Raw genomic sequence first — 19,455 nt, forward strand, 5'->3', positions numbered from 1 at the left:
CTATTCATGTCCTCCAAATATTGTTTAACCTAAATATGCAATGCTGCCATGTGATCTGCAAATTCTTCTGCTTCTAAACTCTTTTGGTCTTCACTGCTAATGTCTCTCAATTCTGCTATTCCTCTAGGATCCATTCCAGTAACAATCTCAAAAGGTGTTTTTCTGGTACTTCTATTCACTAAATTGTTATAGGAAAACTCTGGTTGTGCAAGGATCAAATCCCAACTTCCGGTTTTATCTCTCACTAAACATCTCAATAAGTTTCCCAAACTCCAGTTAACTACTTATGTCTATCCATCAGTCTATGGATGAAAAGTAGAACTAAACTTAAAATCTATATTCATCTTCTTCCAAAGTGTTCTCCAAAAATAACCAGCAAACATAGTGTCTCTGTCTGAAATTATGCTCTTAGGTAAGCCAAGCAATCTCACCACTTCCTTGAAAAATAGGTTTGCTACATGCAATGCATTTGATGTCTTCTTACAAGGTATAAAATGAGGCATCTTTGAAAATCTATCCACTACCACAAATATAGAATCATTACCTCTCAGTGTCTTAGGAAATCCAAGTACAAAATCCATGCTTATATCCTCCCAAGGTCTTACTGGTACTGTCAAAGGTTTATACAATCCCACGTTCTAACTACTACCTTTTGTAAGTTGACAAACTCTACAACTCTGCACACATCTCTTAACATCCTTATGAATCTGGGGCCAAAAGTACTACTCACTCACCAATGCAACTATTTTATCAATGCCAAAATGTCTAGCTAAACCTCCACTATTTTTCTCTTTGATTAGGTTCTCTCTCATGGACCTCTTAGGTATGCATAACGGAACTCCCTTAAATAACATCCCATCTTGAATGAAATAATCCAACCATTTGCTTCTATCAACCACAACCGGTTCTCTACATGCTTTCCAAGGGTCTGCAAAATACGGGTCTTCATCATACAAGGTCTTCAAATTTTCAAAACCTAATACTGTCACTCTCATCTCTGTCACCAAACTCCTTCTCCTACTTAATGCATCAGAAACTTTGTTAGATTTCCCACTTCTATGCTTCAACACAAAGGTGTAACTTTGCAAGAATTCTACCCATCTCATATGTTTCTGATTCAACTTACTTTGATTGTTTAAATACTACAAAGCTTGATGATTTGTATACAACACAAGCTCCTTAGGAAATAAGTAATGTCTCCATTTCTTCAAGGCTTGAACTATGGCATAAAATTCTTGATCATACACTGAATATCTCTTCCAGGAATCATTTAATTTCTCACTAAAATATGCTACTGCTCTCCCTTCTTGACTCAAAACTGCTCCTATTGTTGTTCCACTTGCATCACAATTGACTTGAAATACCTTATTGAAATTCGGTAAAGCTAACATAGGCTTCTTAGTCTCTTTTTGCTTCAACAATTCAAAACATTTTTTTGCTCCAGTGGTCCAATTGAATTCCTTCCCATCTCCTCTCATGGTCTCAGTCGTAGGGTTACAAACTGAACTGAATTTTTTTGATAAACTTCCAGTAAAAACTGACCAATCCATGAAATGATCTTACCTCTCCAATGCTTTCTGGTGTAGGCCACTCAACAATGGCTTTCACTTTCTCAAGGTCCATCTTCAAACAATCCTTAGATATCAAAAATCCCAAATAGACTAACTCATCCTTCATGAAAGTGCACTTCTTGATATTGATCAACAACTTTTCTTCTCTCAACCTCTATAAAACTTGTCTGAATTGCAACAAATGCTCCTCTTTTGTTCTACTTAAAAATAGAATGTCATCCAAATATACAATAACAAACTTATGCAAGAATTTCTTCAATACCTCATTCATCAGCCCCATGAAAGTACTCAATGCATTAGTCAATCCAAAAGGCATCACCAACCATTCATATAATCCTTCATTTCTCTTAAATGTTGTCTTCCACTCATCACCTTCTCTGATTCTGATATGATGATATCCACTCTTCAAATCTATCTTTGTAAAGTATTTTTCTCCACTCAAAAAGTCCATTATGTCATCCATCCTAGGCAAAGGAAACTGGTATTTCACTATGATCTTATTTATTGTTCTTGAATCGCTACACATCCTCCATTCTCCATTCTTCTTAGGTGCTAATACTGATGGTACTTAATAAGGGATCAAACTCTCCCTGATCAAACATTTCTTCAATAACTCCTACACTTGTCTATTCAGTTCTTCATTCTTTGCTAGTGTCAACCAGTGTGTAGCTTTGTTAAGCAAACTAGATTTGAGAACCAAGTCAATGCAATGACTAATACTTCTAGCAGGTGGCAATCCATTAGGTACATTATCTGAAATGATGTCCACATATTCTGTCAGCAAAACTCTTATCTTTGTCAAAAGTTCTCCTTACAGTTCTGGTCTCTTAGTCTTCTTAGGAATGAAGGCAAAACACACATTCTCATGTCTCAGTCCATCCATGAATTTCCTTCCATCTACTAGATAGATTCTGGTATTTGTGTAGACTTCACTCTTCAAAGGTTCCTCCAAAGGTAAGAAGGTTTGCTTCATCCCATTGTCCACAAGAGTGTATGTATTCTTCCTCCCATCATGTATTGCCTATCTAGCAAACTACCAAGGTCTTCCCAATAAAAGATGACATATATCCATAGGCATAATATCACACAAAACTTCATCCTGATAATTCCCAATTTTCAATTTTACTAAACATTGTTGACTTACTAACAACTTATGTTCATCCTGCATCCATGCTATCTGATAAGGCTTAGGGTGTTTCAATCTATCAAACTTCAAATTATTCACCATCTCTTCTAAAACAAAATTATTTGAACTACCACTATCAATAACAACTTTACAACACTTACCAAATACCTTACATCTAGTCTTGAACAGGTTCTTCCTCTAGAAGGATTCTTCATCTCCTTCGGTATGACACAAAGCTCTCCTCATCATCAACAGTTATCCATCTTCCAGTTTATTGTCTAATCTGGTGGGGTTTTCTTCCACCACTTCTTCTCTTCCAATAGCCTCTTTCTTCTTACATTCAAATGAATGGTGTCCTTGTCCTCCACACTCAAAGTAGGTTCCTCTAAATTTCCTCTTGTCTTGTCTTCCAAAGTTCTCATTCTAGTAACCATCCAACTCTCTCCTCCGGTAGAAATTTCTATCATCCTTCTAGTATGAATTACCTTCTTTGCTCACTTCCTTGTCTTTGTTTTGATCTGTACCGGTTCCTCTTCCTCTTATTTATCCTCTTCCTCCTTGAAATCTTCCTCCGGTAAACCTTCCACCTCTACCTCTCTGTCTCTACTCATCTCTTTTGTTCAATTTCTCTTTAGCCTTTATTACATACTAGTAAGCCTCTTCAACACTCTCCAATTTGATCATACTGAGTTCATCTTGTATAGACATCTGCAATCCATTCAAATATCTTGCAATCTATTGAACTTCATCATCAACATGTCTAGATCTAATGTTCAACTTGTAAAATGCTTTGGTGTACTCCTTCACACTAGATTCCTTCTGTCTCAGATTTTGCAACTTCCGAAACAAATCAACTTCATAATTCATCATGAAAAACTTTGAGTTTAACTTAGCAATCATCCTATCCCATGTCTTAATCTTTTCCTTACCTCTTCTTTGTCTATAAACTTGCAAATGATCCCACCAAAGAGATGCATGAACTTTCAACGGGGTACAAGAATATTTCACCTTCCTCTCTTCCGTAGTGTTTTCAAAATCAAAATACTTCTCCATTTCCGAGATCTAATCCATCAATTCATTCGAATCTAACTTCCCATCATATTTTGGTGGGGTAAAATAAGGTTTAATGTTCTCCCTACTCAAAACCCTTAAAAACTATTCCTCCTCCAGATCAACTGCCAGTTGGTTCACTTGTTCTTCCTGGGGTACTTCTCCTTCATTTTCACTTGCATCCTTAATATGTCGGTCTCTTCTCTAGGTTGTCTCCGCAGATTTTGACCAGGTTGCTATTCCTCGCAACATCTCCATTACAATAGGGTCTGCATTCCCAAGTGCTCCACCATTCCTAGTTCCTCCTCGCACCATTCATTCATACGAGTCCTCTGCAGTTGCAGGCCGGATCTAGAATTTGCCACCCTACAACAAAATTTAGGACACACAACCTTCAGAATGAAACTTCGCTCTGATACCACTTGAAGCAATCACTGGTGAGGAGGGACCTCAACGAAATAAGTCCAAACCAGTTAGCAAGAGTAAACACAACAAAAACACACAGATATGATGGAGGCAATGCAGAACAAATAGTTTTATTGCATAAAAGTTAATTACATCCAACTGGTAACAATTAGGTTATAACATACCGACATGCAGGCCTGGTATAATAGGTCACACCGGGAACTTGAATCGAAAGATCTATCTTCTAGGAATAGTCTATCTCTCTGATAATTCTTGATCTTCTAATTTATTACATTCTAAAGGATGATTAAAAATATATATATCGATCCAAAGGCTCCAGTTAGCCCAAAAAGTATCAAAACTTGAAGAACAAGACCTAACGTGCAAAATGAAAAAGATCGGCCTTCGCCAAGAGATTACTCTGAAAAATCCAAAGGATGAAATGTAGAAGGTCAACCACATGCCAAGAAACATCGAGATCAACGTCCAAGGCTCCGCAAGCTGGAATGGGTTCTAGTAGATCATCAAAATAGGTCTCAGGAAACTTGTAACAAAGGAACAATCGGTTACAAGAAACTATCAGGGAAACCAGTAGCAATAAGTTGTTAGAAAGTGATCCAAAAGAGATGCAGTTTGAAAGAAAGAAATATGATCAAGTCTTCAAGTATAATCCAACTCCACAGGATCCGGTTAGTGAAAACCGTGACACACAGAAAGAAAACTGAAACTGCAACAAAATAGAAAGGAAATGTTTTTAGTTGATGAAAGATTGCTATGAACCAGGGATGCTCCTGCATCAGTTTTTATGGGTCTCATCTTGGTGTGTGGATATTTGTATTAAGTAATTTGCATTGGAAGATTATCTTTTGGCAAACAGTTTGACAAGATTTATTGCTTATCTACACATTAAATCTGGTGCTAACTTCTGAGGATGTGTTAGCATGTGCAAACAATTGGATTCATCTTGGAAGGATGTTTCATGATATATTTGGGTCCACTCTTTCTCTTGGAGAGGACCACCTTGAGTATTTTTTGTCTAGGTGGCTTATTTTGTGTGATAATGTTTATTCTATCTTGGTCAACCCTCAATTATGGTTTTGATGATTTGTCTCATATTTAATATGTGTGAATGGATGAGATATGTATGGAATGTGTGTGAATTGATGAGAATAGTATGCAAATTATAGGAAAGAAAATTTTATTTTATGAATGTTGAAAAGTCAATTTGTGAGGAACTTTGAAGGTGATATATTAATAAAGACGGTGTGTAGAGCTAGTCACTATGTTTAGAGATGGTTTCCATTACATTTGTTGCTTGATCTTGATGTTCAAGGACAATTTCATGTTTACTATAGCCTTCTTATATCAGTTCTACTATTTATTGTATTGTCAAATGACAATGAGTCTTTTATTAGCATCTTTGTATCTTGCCTTGAAACCATCAACCTCATTTGTACAAGTCCCTACCTTGTTTCTTGCCTAAGGTAATGCACATTAGTTTTGTAAGTACATCTTGTGTTATTCTCTTTTGTAGTGAGATTAAAACATGCTACAAATACGTGGGTCTTTGTTGTCATTGATGTCAAACATGTGTGATTCGAATGTTGATGTTTCTAGTCCAGATGTATTGTTATGAGTTATAATGTTAATATGGATTTATCATGGTGTTAGTGTTATGAGTTGGAACTAATCTATAGGAAAAGTGCATGGCATACCATATTGTCTAGAAGTGTACTCTAGTTCATGGTTGCATATGGTTGTTGGTCCATATGTCTATTTATTGATTATATGCTACAAAAATATTTGCATACTAATGTTATATTGTTTGGATTGCTTAGGTTGATGATATGAGATATTTTTGGAAGATTAATGTTCTTTGCTTGCTTTAGAAGTGATGTTGTTATCTCTGTTGACTATTTTGTTGAACAAAATTATGGTCTAGAATATGTGTTTGCACTTAATATGTTTAATATGGTTATGTTGACTATTGCAGAATGTTTTTAATAGAGTAATTTTGGATACTCAGTTGATTGCATGGCTATTCATGAGCAACATTGCTTTCTATCAGTTTTGGTGTTGTTTTAATAAGCATGTAGAGGATTGCACTAATTTTCTCATTTTGATATTGCCTTGAGGATTTTGTAGATCAATTTTTATTATTCCCAAGCTATTGTGTTTCTTTTATGGTGGAACACTTGTTTTGTTTTTGGGTTTGGATAAAGATATTTTTGGGTTAACCAAATTGATCTGTATTAACTTATGCATTTTGGTCCAAGAAGTTGTATGTAAATTATTTTGGTGATATTTGGAAGGTAGGTTGACTTGGTGTGAACCCTCACATGTATTCTTTACCTTCCAAATGATATATTTTGGGTAAATATTATGTACACATTACATTTTCCTTTTGGTGAACCTAGTAGAGATTATTGTTTGTTTGATATATATATAATGGAAAAATAAATTAGTTTTTTAATGAAAATATGTGATGGATATGAAGAAAGTGATGTGATGATGTGATAGTAAGATGTATAATGCAAATATGATGCAAATTTGAAGTGAATTAGAGGTCTAGAATTTATGCAAAGTAGAAAGATGAGCATTAAGCTATGAACTATTATCCGCAGTCTGATAGATAGTATCTTCTATACAGTTCAGCTTATTTTCTCATATTGTATCTAGATAGTTGTTATTGTATCTTTCCCTAAAGAAGTGATCCTTAGTTGAGCAATTCCCTATCTTGTATCTTCTGTAAGGTTGTGCACCTTAGTTTGCATGTCTTGAGCAGTGATCTCTTTGTCTGCTGACCTTAAACATTGTAAATATTTATTATATATTATGAGTTCAATTCTCACCATGGTTTTTTCTTGTTTGGAATTTCCACATAAAAAATGTGATGTTCTTGTATGGATGTATTTACTGTTTTTGGTATTTTTACCATCCTAAAATTGCACCTCTTTATAATTTTGACCATATTTGGGTCCCTACCTTAGTGTTTATTCTCCTAGGCCTAATTGGGACTTGATTCTACTTGCACCATGTAATTACAACCTTATTTTGACCTTGCACATAAACTAGGTAGCGTGTCCTAGCCTTAAAACATGGTAGGACTAGCGTGCGATGCATTCATTCTCCCTATCTATGCCCCTCTTTAAACCCTCTTTTCTATTTTCAATATGAGCAGTAAAAACAAGCCCATGTTGGCTCATGTAAGAAAACTAGTGATTTTTTTGATAGGAAATTATAAAAGGTGGCATTCCCCTCTCATTTTGATATACACATAGATGGAAATTTAATTTGATATCAAACAATCAAACATCCAAATTCAAGTGAGAAAGTAATAAATCTTCCTTCAAGTGTTGAAGCAACAACAGAGTCAAGATTCAAGCATTGATGTGGACATTCACATCCTATTTTGTCAAAGACTTCATGAAACCCTAATCCTATTTGGAGACAAACAAAGCTTCACAAAGAGATATATCATTTGGTTTCTAGTCATAATTTAGCATCTCCCTAGAAAGGAGAATCTTAAATTACAACAATTCAATTATATTCTATCTCTATTTCATCGTTAATTCCAAAACTGGGGTTTCACTTAAGCAAACCCCTATTCCCAACCTATTTTTCTTTCTTTCTATGTGCAAGAAATATGTATGGAGTTGTAATATTCAGAATTAGCATTGTAGACACCTAAAATTGTCATGTCTAACTAAATAAATATTTTATTTATTTAATTATCTAAGCCTAATTCTTCTATTAATTAAATAAATTTATATTTATTTAATTAATTCATTTATCCTCTTCTAGCCTTATTTCTCATTTAAATAAATACATTTATTTATTTAAATTATCATTTTCCTAAATTAAATAAATATTTTATTTATTTAATTGTCCTACTTCTTCTATTAATTAAATAAATCTTTATTTATTTAATTAATTCATTATCTTTTTCCACACATGACACATGTCATTCATCTCTTAATTCATACACTACCTACCCCTTTCATTATTTTATTATTTCCTCTACCTACCCTCTAATCCTAGCCAACCTCTCTTTTTACACCTCTCAATCTTAACCCTCCATTTCTCATTGTGTCTTCTATTTAAGGAGATGCTTTCTTCATTGTCAAACCCTAATGACATATCCTAATGACATATCCTAATGACACATCCTAATGACTGATTTTGGAGTACTTGGCTACACTACAATTCCACTTGCAACCACATTCCGTTCTTTGTTGAGCTCTTGTGCATATAAAAATCTGAGAGCAAATATATCAAGCAAGATCAATGGAGATAGGAAGAATGGAGATCAAAACCCTATTAGACATGTGATGGTATAATCTTTGTGATTTTGAGTTATTTGCATTGTCTTAGGTAATCTTCATATGTTATGGTGGATCTTTGTTGTTGTTAGGCTAGGGTTTAGTGGTTGAATTCATTTAGCCTTTCAATTTTGTTATCATTGTTATCCATTTTCACCATAAACATTTTGGCACGCCTGGTGGGACATGGATTTTTCTTAGATCTATGTTTTTTTTTTGCAGATTTTTCTAACCCTATATTGCTGTTTTGTAAAACAATTTGGAGAATAATCTTTAGAGGGCCTATCTTCCCGTGTGGTCATTAGGACTACTAGTGAGAAGAGAACGACCCAAGTGGTAGCGAGGAAAACCCACCTCATCCAAACCACTATAATCAAATGTATTCATGGTGAAAACTATGAATAATGTGTGCTGATTAGTTCATACCGACACTATGTCTCCCCATAAACCTGTTTGATCAAATTTATTTGATCATTTGTAGGGCGTAACCCCTACCGGCTGGGAGCCTTCTGTATTTACAGAGCTGAAAGTGCCGCATGTATGGCCACACGAGCGGATGCCCTTACTAGCACCTTTTTGTTTTAGAAGCCCAAATCCTTCTAGTTGTTGGGGCAAGAGGTCGGACCTCTGGTAGCGGCCCACACACATAAGGTTCTTAGTAGAGATACAAAGTTTGCCATGGGGAGTTTTCATGGGGACTGATGCTTGGCTGACCCGAGAAGTGAGTGCCAAGGGTGGAGCCAGTGAGGTCAAGCATCTAAGTATCCGCTCTGAATAGCGTAGCCTCGGGGGTAAAACCCCATGTGGGATCAACAACTATTGTCTTGGCCAGCCATAAGAATTGTGCTTGACTTATGTTAAACATTCAAACAATCAAGACCAAACAACAAAACATTGTGTCTTTTGTGTCTTCAAGTGTATGCAAAACAATTTTACATCAAACAACACACTTTTCTTGGAGTCATTTTGGAGTCTAAACACTTGCAAACACTGAGTCCTCATCAACATTGTGTCCTCTTGTCACAAAAAATAGTCAAACATTCAAATTTGGTCACAACCAAAAACTTCACAAATTGGAAAAATTTCACAGTCCAACAAACAAAAGAAATCAGTTTCGGCATACTTGAGCTTCCTAGGTTGTCTCTTCAGATTTCATCTAGCATTCAACCTGTCCTTGGGTCTCACATAGTCCATCATTGCTTCACATCTCATTTTACATTCATACTTGTCTAAACTTGAGTCAAAAGTTCACTTGCTTGTCCTCATCATACTTTGTCAACACACTACATACAACTACACTTTGCTAAGTGGTCCCTCATCAAGGTTTCTTACCTTTGGGTCTCATTTGGTCTTACTTAGAGTCAAGGTCAGCTTACCTCATCAAGAGAAACGATCGTCTCTTTGGAAGTCACACCTACTCTACTACTTACCTACTTGGTCTTACACTTTGGACATTGCAAGTACACCTCAAGATTCATTTACACTCCATACAACTCTTGGTCTTCCATACTCTTTTCATTTTTCATCTAGTCTCTCACATCTTGGTCTAACACCTAGTTCATGGTTGAAACCCGCCTTCAAAAATCTAGGAGAATAGCTAAAGAAGCTCAAGAATCCGCAAACATGAGTTCTTATGAGTATGACAATGATCTATTCTACAATCTTGAGCACACTACATTCTCAGACATGAATGTTTATAGACACAATCCAAATGTGGAAAGCGCAAATGCTATAAACAACAATACTACACACAATGACAATGTTGACAACTCTTCAATACTATCAGCAGACATACAAGAATCTATAATGGATCCTCAATTCAATAGATTGGTTGAAGAGATAATGAGGAGAGATCGTCAATACTTTTTAAACATAATGGGACAAAGTGGAGCTAAAATACCACATGATTTTGACTTATCTCAACTTATGGAAAGGCGACCCTCACAACAAACTCAATCCAACATGGATCAAAGGAGACCAAATAGTGGAGGAAATAGAGGACCGAATATGATGCCTGAGTCACCATCAGTTTTGCTTCAAAAACCAGCAATCCCACATACACAAGCTCAAACATATGATACTTACATTCAAAGACCATCATGGAGGCCTTATGCTCAAACACATGCTCAAGGTATGGATCAATCAAGACAAGTGGATACTCAAGGACATCCTCAAAATTTTGACACAAGGAGACCTCATGTCAAAATTGGGGGCAACACAATGGAAAATGAAAGGCCTATTGAATATGGTTTATATACACAAAACAGATATGGGGTCCCTCAACAAGAAGTTATGCCAAGTGCTCCATATATGTCACAACAATATAGACCTCCATATGGACATGTCTATGATCAGTATCATCCATACATGCAACAAGCTCCTCCTCAAATGGGTGTTTCAAACATGGGGTATGCTACAAGAAATCAATCTCCTCCCAAAAATAATTTGAAGCAACAAATTAGAGATCTACAAAAGAAAGTGGAGGACATGAGTACATCCAAACCTACATACACTATGAGAGATATATGCCCTTATCCCTTCGATAAGAGCATTCCAATGCCTCCATTTCCTCCACACTTTGTAACACCAAAGTTCGACAAATATAGAGGGAGAGGAGACCCCAAGGCACACATAAGACAATTCTTCACAACTTGCATTGAGGTAGCGGCAGAAGAAACATACTTGATGAGGTTGTTCCCACAGAGCTTAGGTGACCAAGCTATGGAATGGTTTTCTCAATTACCTCCCGGTATTAAGTCATGGGGCGACTTAGCAGAGGCATTCATTCAGCATTTCTCTTACAACATTGAAACAGATGTCTCAGTTACTACCTTGTGCAATACGAAACAAAAGGAAGGAGAATCTTTCGCAACATTTTTACAGAGATGGAGAAACCTAGCTAGCAGATGCTCTTGCGAAATTCCGCAAAAACAAATGGTGGAGATGTTCACACAAAATGTTAACAAGGCTATTGGCTATGATCTCAGAAAAGCTTGTTTGTCTACATTCAAGGATGTCATTGAAAAGGGCCTAGCAACAGAAAGAGTCTTAATTGAACAAGGAGTTATCAAACTATTCAAAGAAAACAAAGAGGACTTCAAAGGAAAGGACAAACCAGAATTTTGGAACAAGAACAAGAACACAGTTAATGATGGTGTTGTTGATGCCAACACAGTGAGACCCAAGGTCGTCTTTTCTGGATCAAGTTCTACCAACAATCAAGTGAACAATCAAACAACTTCTAAACCACGAAGGAAGTACACTCCATTGGGAGAACCACTTGAATCAGTATTCAAAAAGCTTGTAGCAAACAAAGTGATCACGGTCCCAGATTTTCCTCCATATGAACCAAAGGTAAAACCGAATTGGTGGAATGATGATGAGTTTTGTGAGTTTCATAAGAGCAAGGGTCACAAGACAAGTAATTGCCATCGATTGAAAAACATTGTGCAAGATCTCATTGACAGAGGAGATATTGAGATTGAGGGACATTCATCTAATCAAGAACATGAGGTGTTTAAGGAACCATTCCCAAAACATGACAAAGGAAAAGGCAAAGTCACAGATGATCAAGCCAATTACACCAGAGCACCTTACAATTATGATTCTACCATCAATCACATCTCAATGGACAATCATATCTCTACCATTACTATCAAAAATAAAAATCCTGAGAATCCTCCTCAGTGACCTAAAATTGTCCTAAAAGGTGTGGGATCTTCATCCGAAGCTACCTCCGAATGTCATGTTACAACCCATCGAGGTAAGATCACATTCGCAGGTGCCTCCACTAAGAATACCAATCCTTTATCTACCAAGCCTGAGTACAACCTTGTAGAACAACTAGGGAAGACACCCGCGCTCATCTCCATTCTTGAGCTCTTACGTATATCTCCTGCACATAAAGCTATCCTTGACAAAATCTTGAGAGACACTGCCATCCCTACTGATCTGAACGTGGACCAGTTTCAAGCCATGGTGGGATACCTATCCGTTCCACACTCCCTCACATTCACAGAAGCCGATGATGCCTCCATAAGTTAGCCTCATAATGCACCTTTACATGTTGAAGCCTTCATACATAAACACCGAATAAAGCGAGTCCTGATAGATGGAGGAGAAGGTCTTAACATTTGTACCTTGAGTACCATCAGACAATTGGGATATTCTGACAAAGCTATGAATTCTACAAACCAAATCACCATTAAGGCCTATGATGATGAAGAGCGTTCGTCCAAGGGCACGGTCACCTTACCATTAAGAATAGGGCCAGTCACAAAGGATGTGGTTTGTCAAGTCCTAGATCTAGATCTCACATACAACATACTCTTGGGACGTCCTTGGATTCATGAAATGAGAGCAATACCATCTACATATCATCGATGTATCAAGTTCCCACACAATGGAGCTGAAGTGACTGTCAAAGCGGATCCAAATCCATTCATATATTGCAACAATCTACAACCTAGATCAGAAATAACAATCCCAGTCAATTGCGAAGCTATTCCTTCATCGGCATATGTGGATCCTGAATCCTTAAAAGCTTCTACATCAAAACAGGCAGAGCTAAAAGAAGACAAGTTCAAGATTAAAGACATGGGATGTGGTGAGTATATCTTTCATGTTGATCAACTCCCACAGTCTCCTAAGATATTTAGTCAACAAGAACAAACTACAAACAATTTGCAATGTCAAGGAATTGGGTGTGAACCACCTAGTGTTGTGGCTACTAAGTCCGAATGCAAATCTCCTCTAGTGGTGCAAGCAACTCTTGATATCAACAATCCTAAGAGTGGTTCCAACAAAGAATCTATTGAGCATATCGCCAACCCTCTTGAGGACTCACATAGATTTACCATATCATCCACTCATTCCATTTCCACTCCACTTCCAGACTTGGATCAACAAGAATTACAAAAGCCCTTACTCATTGGGGATCAAAAATCAAGCTTTGAAAAGAAAAATCTAAAAGTCAAAAATAAAGAAAATTCCTTCAGTCCAAATCAAAATCAAAAGCTATTGGACTCAGCAAAAATCAAATTCAAGGATAAAAATCCTATGAAAGAAAAAGAGCAAGAGTTGATATCCCCTAATATCAAAATAACTGGGGGCAAAAATTCTACAATTGCTAGTCAAAAAGCATACTTGTTGATCCTAAGTCTCCATCATGCTATCCTACTTTCACTTCTTTTCACAATCATAAGCCTTCATAACTCATCCACTTGTTCCACACATCCTTTTCCTTCTGGTGATACATCATGGACCTTTAATGGAGCTTCCTCAAAGGACTTTGCTATCAGTGATGCCCAAACTTCTTTAGGTGACACGCATATGGGCCTGTGTAGTCCACACACTAGTAATTCTATCTCAGTTCCTTTATCAAGGAAGACAGTCACTCAAGCTACACATCATTCAGTCAAGGAACAATGCAGCTACAATCACAAAGTCAAGCTTCGCGCATTTGAGGTAGGTGACTTAGTACTCAGAGAGAACCCCAAGAATCAGCAAGATAGAGATAAGAAGGGCAAGTTCGAACCAAACTGGCTTGGTCCTTACATCATCACAGCGGTATATGGATCTGGGGCATATCAGCTCTCAACTACAGAAGGTGAACCCTTGGAGGATCCTATCAATAGCATGCACCTTCGCAGGTTCTACACATAAGCTCTTCGGAACATCCTAATTCAAAAATACAAAAAAAAAAAATCAAAAATTTTCAAAAAAATACAAAAAAATTATAAAACAAAAAAATCGTTACTTGGTGAAAACCTGGCAAACAGGCGCCTTGTGACAACAAAAAAATTGAAAAATCGAGAAAAGTAAAGAGAAATAATTTCGTCCAACGGTGAAAACCACTTCGGTGGCGCCCTGGGCAAGTACCATGGTGAAAACTGGGTCACCAGCGCCATGCATAGAGACATTGCTCCTCTCTCCTTCAGGATTCTCTTTCATCCTTTCACTTTGCACACACTCACAACCTATTCATTCACAATAAACTTACCCATTCCCATCATGGCTTGTTATTGATCTACCTAAGATTGGTTAGCCATCCATAACCCTCCCTTTTTCACTCCCTTTCCATCCATAATAAATCAGATCCTATCTGTGGCTAAGGCAAATCCTACGTCTAGTAATGGGTGTGGAACTAAGAACATCACATGTTTCAAGGAGTATAGTTTCTTCCAGCTTCCTTCAAGTCTATCCGCGCACAATCCACAATAAAGCAACATCTGCATCGCCAGTCCACAATAAAGTTCCATCTTCTCCACAATAAAGTATCAGTTTTATGGATTCAGTCAGTTTCAAATGAGACACAGCAGCAACAATGAGCTTCAACAAAATCAAATCTTTCAACAGACTGAGACAACATTATGGTTCAGTGCTATCTATCCTTTCTGTGAAAGTGAACATTGTGACCACAATCAAATAAGACTTATACAAGTGACAAGAGACACTAAACTTGAGGACTACAGTGGATGTTGGTGTCGAGTCTTGGTTTTCTTTTGATTTTATCTTTCGGTGACATGTCTTTTAGCTTTTCCAGGATGTCTCTGACTAGAGATTCTATCTCCAGGATGTCTTTGACTAGAAAGGCCAGGATGGGGTATCGTCACCTATTTGCATTTGCTGTCTGTGGATTGTCTTTTAGTAATGCTATGACTTGTCCAAGGATATGAGGACACTGTGAGTCTAGTATGAACTGGGGCATTCCTTGTTTGTGACTGTCTTATCTCCATGCAAACAGGTACAATGACTTTCTGGGCCGAACAAATGCCTCGATTGTCATAACCTATTCTGCCATAATAAAGCTCAATGATGATAACGCACAAGAAGCTCTTTCACGTTCATATCTTCTATCTTCCATCCCCCTTTCTTGATTGACTTCCATTGTCCTTCTCGAGTCCGTGTAGCCTACTATCACATGACTAAGTATAATGACACACCAAAAAACATTTGCATTTCATATAGTTACACCTACATCACCACATATAAGCATTTCATACATACATATAGATATCACAATTGCATCACATCCTGCATACAACACATGTTAGCACATCTCACATTTTCATTATGTAAATAATCATTTGGATTATCATATTCATTTGCATTACATACATTCACATTTGCATCATGCATTACATATACAACATAAAAGAACAAAAATATATTGCATTACATCATATAAGCATCCATATCATAAAACATGTATCACATAAGAACATTTCATCACATAGGTATGCATGCATATAGCTGCCGCAAAAATGGATCATCTCTCATATATAATCAAAAGTGTCATGATACAATGATGTCAAAATCATATGGCTACAAAATCACCCACAGGTGTCTACAATACAAAAATGGTACAATACTGATACATAGGGAGCCCTCTAAGGCTATGATGAACTCCCTCCCTCGGAGCCGCCTGGCCTCGACAGAATTTGAGCCCTAGAAGGACCCACCCCAAGATCAACTCTCCTGGCCCCTGTGTCCCCTACAGTCACCCCTCGTGTCGTCCTATCCAGACAGAGGAACCCACTGATAACTCCTGTCAACACTATTGGTAGTGCTAATCCTGTCCATGTCATGGTATCCCATGCCACATGTCCCACCCTCATCCCTAGTCCTGGATCCTAGAACACTCATCTCAGTGCATCCCTATCTCCGTCTTGATCATAGGGTACTAACTCCCCATCGATCGGTATCCGTATAATCCTATATACATCCTCCAAGGTGACTGTCATCTCACCCATCGGCAGATGAAACGTGCAAGTCTCTGAGTGCCATCTCTCAGCCAGTGCAGTCAACAATCCCATGTTCACCCAAAACTCAGGCACATACAGAATGTATCTCAATCCCATAACCTCAATCGCAGCTCAGTCCTCGGCTGTCAACTCAGGTCGCAACCTCTGAGTCGATGGGAATCTCTCCCGTGACTCCAGCATCGGCAAGTACTCCTGCAGTCAAGCAACTCAATCATGTCAGTTATCATGGCATTCACTGTTTATCACAAAATGCTACTCGCTATCTAAATGCACATAGCTATTTATGCTAGTGACACTCACTGTTCATCACAAAGTGTTGCTATTTATCCTAGTGGTACTCTCTGTTCATCACAAAGTGCTGCTCATATTTTAGTACTCCCTGTTCATCACAAAGTACTCTATCTTGGTACTCACTGTTCATCACAAAGTGCCTTGATCTATCTTAGTCTTCCCTAGAGGACCTTCTTGAGTGTATCCTCTCAGCAGCTTATCCAATCGACAGCGTATGTTCATCACAGAACTGCCGATTTGACCTGGAAGACACAAATTCACATTTTTGGACACAAACACATTTTCTTGACATAAATGCGCATTTATTACATTACCTAGTATGAATTAATGACAATAATAAATGCATCAAAGTACGAGGAGGTTTTTGGGTACTTACCGGCTCTCCTGCATCTGCTGGTCGTTGGAATCGGCGAACACGGTCAAATCTATGAACCAAAGCCATCGCTGCTGACTGCTGCTGCTCTTTTCTCGCTCTGCACTGTGATCTCGTAAGGGTGTGGATGAAAATGAGGATGTCTTTTGCCCGTGGTCTATCTTATAGCCTAGCCTAGCCCTCGTCTTCATTTCCCGAGTCAGTCTTTTTCATCCCGTGACTTTGTCATTTTATCTGATTAGTCCATTCTATCCATTCTATCCCGTCTTTCTTATCGAGAGATTGTCTGCAATATTTTCAGACATTTTCATCCAATCTCTCGAGGGGGCATATCATTCCCATCCTGGGGCAACTTTGTATCAGTTCATCTTATCTTCTTTGAAACAACGCGACAAGCCGCATTGTCTCAAAGAGGGGCAAAATGTAGACACCTAAAATTGTCATGTCTAATTAAATAAATATTTTATTTATTTAATTATCTAAGCCTAATTCTTCTATTAATTAAATAAATTTATATTTATTTAATTAATTCATTTATCCTCTTCTAGCCTTATTTCTCATTTAAATAAATACATTTATTTATTTAAATTATCATTTTCCTAAATTAAATAAATATTTTATTTATTTAATTGTCCTACTTCTTCTATTAATTAAATAAATCTTTATTTATTTAATTAATTCATTATCTTTTTCCACACATGACACATGTCATTCATCTCTTAATTCATACACTACCTACCCCTTTCATTATTTTATTATTTCCTCTACCTACCCTCTAATCCTAGCCAACCTCTCTTTTTACACCTCTCAATCTTAACCCTCCATTTCTCATTGTGTCTTCTATTTAAGGAGATGCTTTCTTCATTGTCAAACCCTAATGACATATCCTAATGACACATCCTAATGACTGATTTTGGAGTACTTGGCTACACTACAATTCCACTTGCAACCACATTCCGTTCTTTGTTGAGCTTTTGTGCATATAAAAATCTGAGAGCAAATATATCAAGCAAGATCAATGGAGATAGGAAGAATGGAGATCAAAACCCTATTAGACATGTGATGGTATAATCTTTGTGATTTTGAGTTATTTGCATTGTCTTAGGTAATCTTCATATGTTATGGTGGATCTTTATTGTTGTTAGGCTAGGGTTTAGTGGTTGAATTCATTTAGCCTTTCAATTTTGTTATCATTGTTATCCATTTTCACCATAAACAAGCATCATTTACAAAAATAAATCAATCCCCCTTTGGTGTGTGAAAATTTTGGAGGACAAGGGAGAATTTCGCCATGGTCCTAACATTTTAGGAGCTCTTTGAGGGATCAAATCTGAATTAGCTTATATTTCTCAAATCATGGTGCATGCCTTAAGCTGATGATTGTAGCTTATTGTTTCTATTATTTTACCTTCATTTTAAGCAATTTACACTAATTTAAACAATTTAACTAAAAAAAGCGAGTGAACAAATTTACACCTTAAATCCAATTACTATTTTTAGTCCTCATACAAAATCTATTAGATTCCACCCCTCTTTTGAATGTAATTGGTCCCTAAGTAAAAATTAGTTGCTTTCATCCTTCTTTTGGTGGAAACCCTAATTTTTACCACATTAAATTTTGGTGAACCTAACTGCTTATAGCTTTAATTCTAATTTATGTTCTTAGATCAGAATGTTTATGCAATTTAAATTTTCATTTACAAGTTTGATTTCCAAGTGAATTTTGTAAATTTAGAGGTTAATTTCAAAACCCTAATTTTTAAATTTAAAATTGAGCTTGTGGGTTGTCTAATTTTGGATTAATTGTTTTAGATCTGATTGTCAATGCTAATTAAAATTTCAATCTTAGATCCAATTTTAAATTAACTTTTAAAATTAAGAGGTTATATTCACAAAACCCTATTTTTTAAATTTACTAGTGGATTGAACACTCTTTATGAGTTTATCTTTTCAAAATCACAAATAAAATTGCTTATTTAATTGAACAATTATTTTTACAAAATTTGGTATTGTTTATGTTAGCAGAAACAATGGAGGAAAACTAAGAAGGGGTTGGGGGGGTGAATTAGCTTTCACTAGATCTACAAGCTTAACCACAAAAATAAATCTGATAAACTACAGCAATAACAAAGATAATGAAATTGATAGCACAACACACAACACCAATATTTTGACATGGAAAACCTGGTTAAGAGAAAAACCATGGTGGGAACCTACCCACAATAAGATGATACTCTACAGTAGTATGTGTAAATATTATAATGGGGAATGCACATGAATTTAGGCACATTGCCTAGAACTCACTGCTCAAAAGATAATGACCCGGAAGGCTACAACCCTTAGTGAAGTCTCACTGACTTACAACAAGATTCAGACTACAATCCAAAAGGAATGAACTACAATAATAACATCTGCAAATGCTTGATGACAGTTCTGGTAAAGCATAATTTTCTGCTCTGCAACACCAATCTCTCCTTAATCACAACACTGAAAGATGAATCCTTGTTCTCACATACACCACTCTTTGATAATGCAAACACAACCTCGATAG

The sequence above is a fragment of the Cryptomeria japonica genome, chromosome 7 (assembly GCF_030272615.1).
Source record: "Cryptomeria japonica chromosome 7, Sugi_1.0, whole genome shotgun sequence".
In the NCBI taxonomy this organism is placed as follows: Eukaryota; Viridiplantae; Streptophyta; class Pinopsida; order Cupressales; family Cupressaceae; genus Cryptomeria; species Cryptomeria japonica.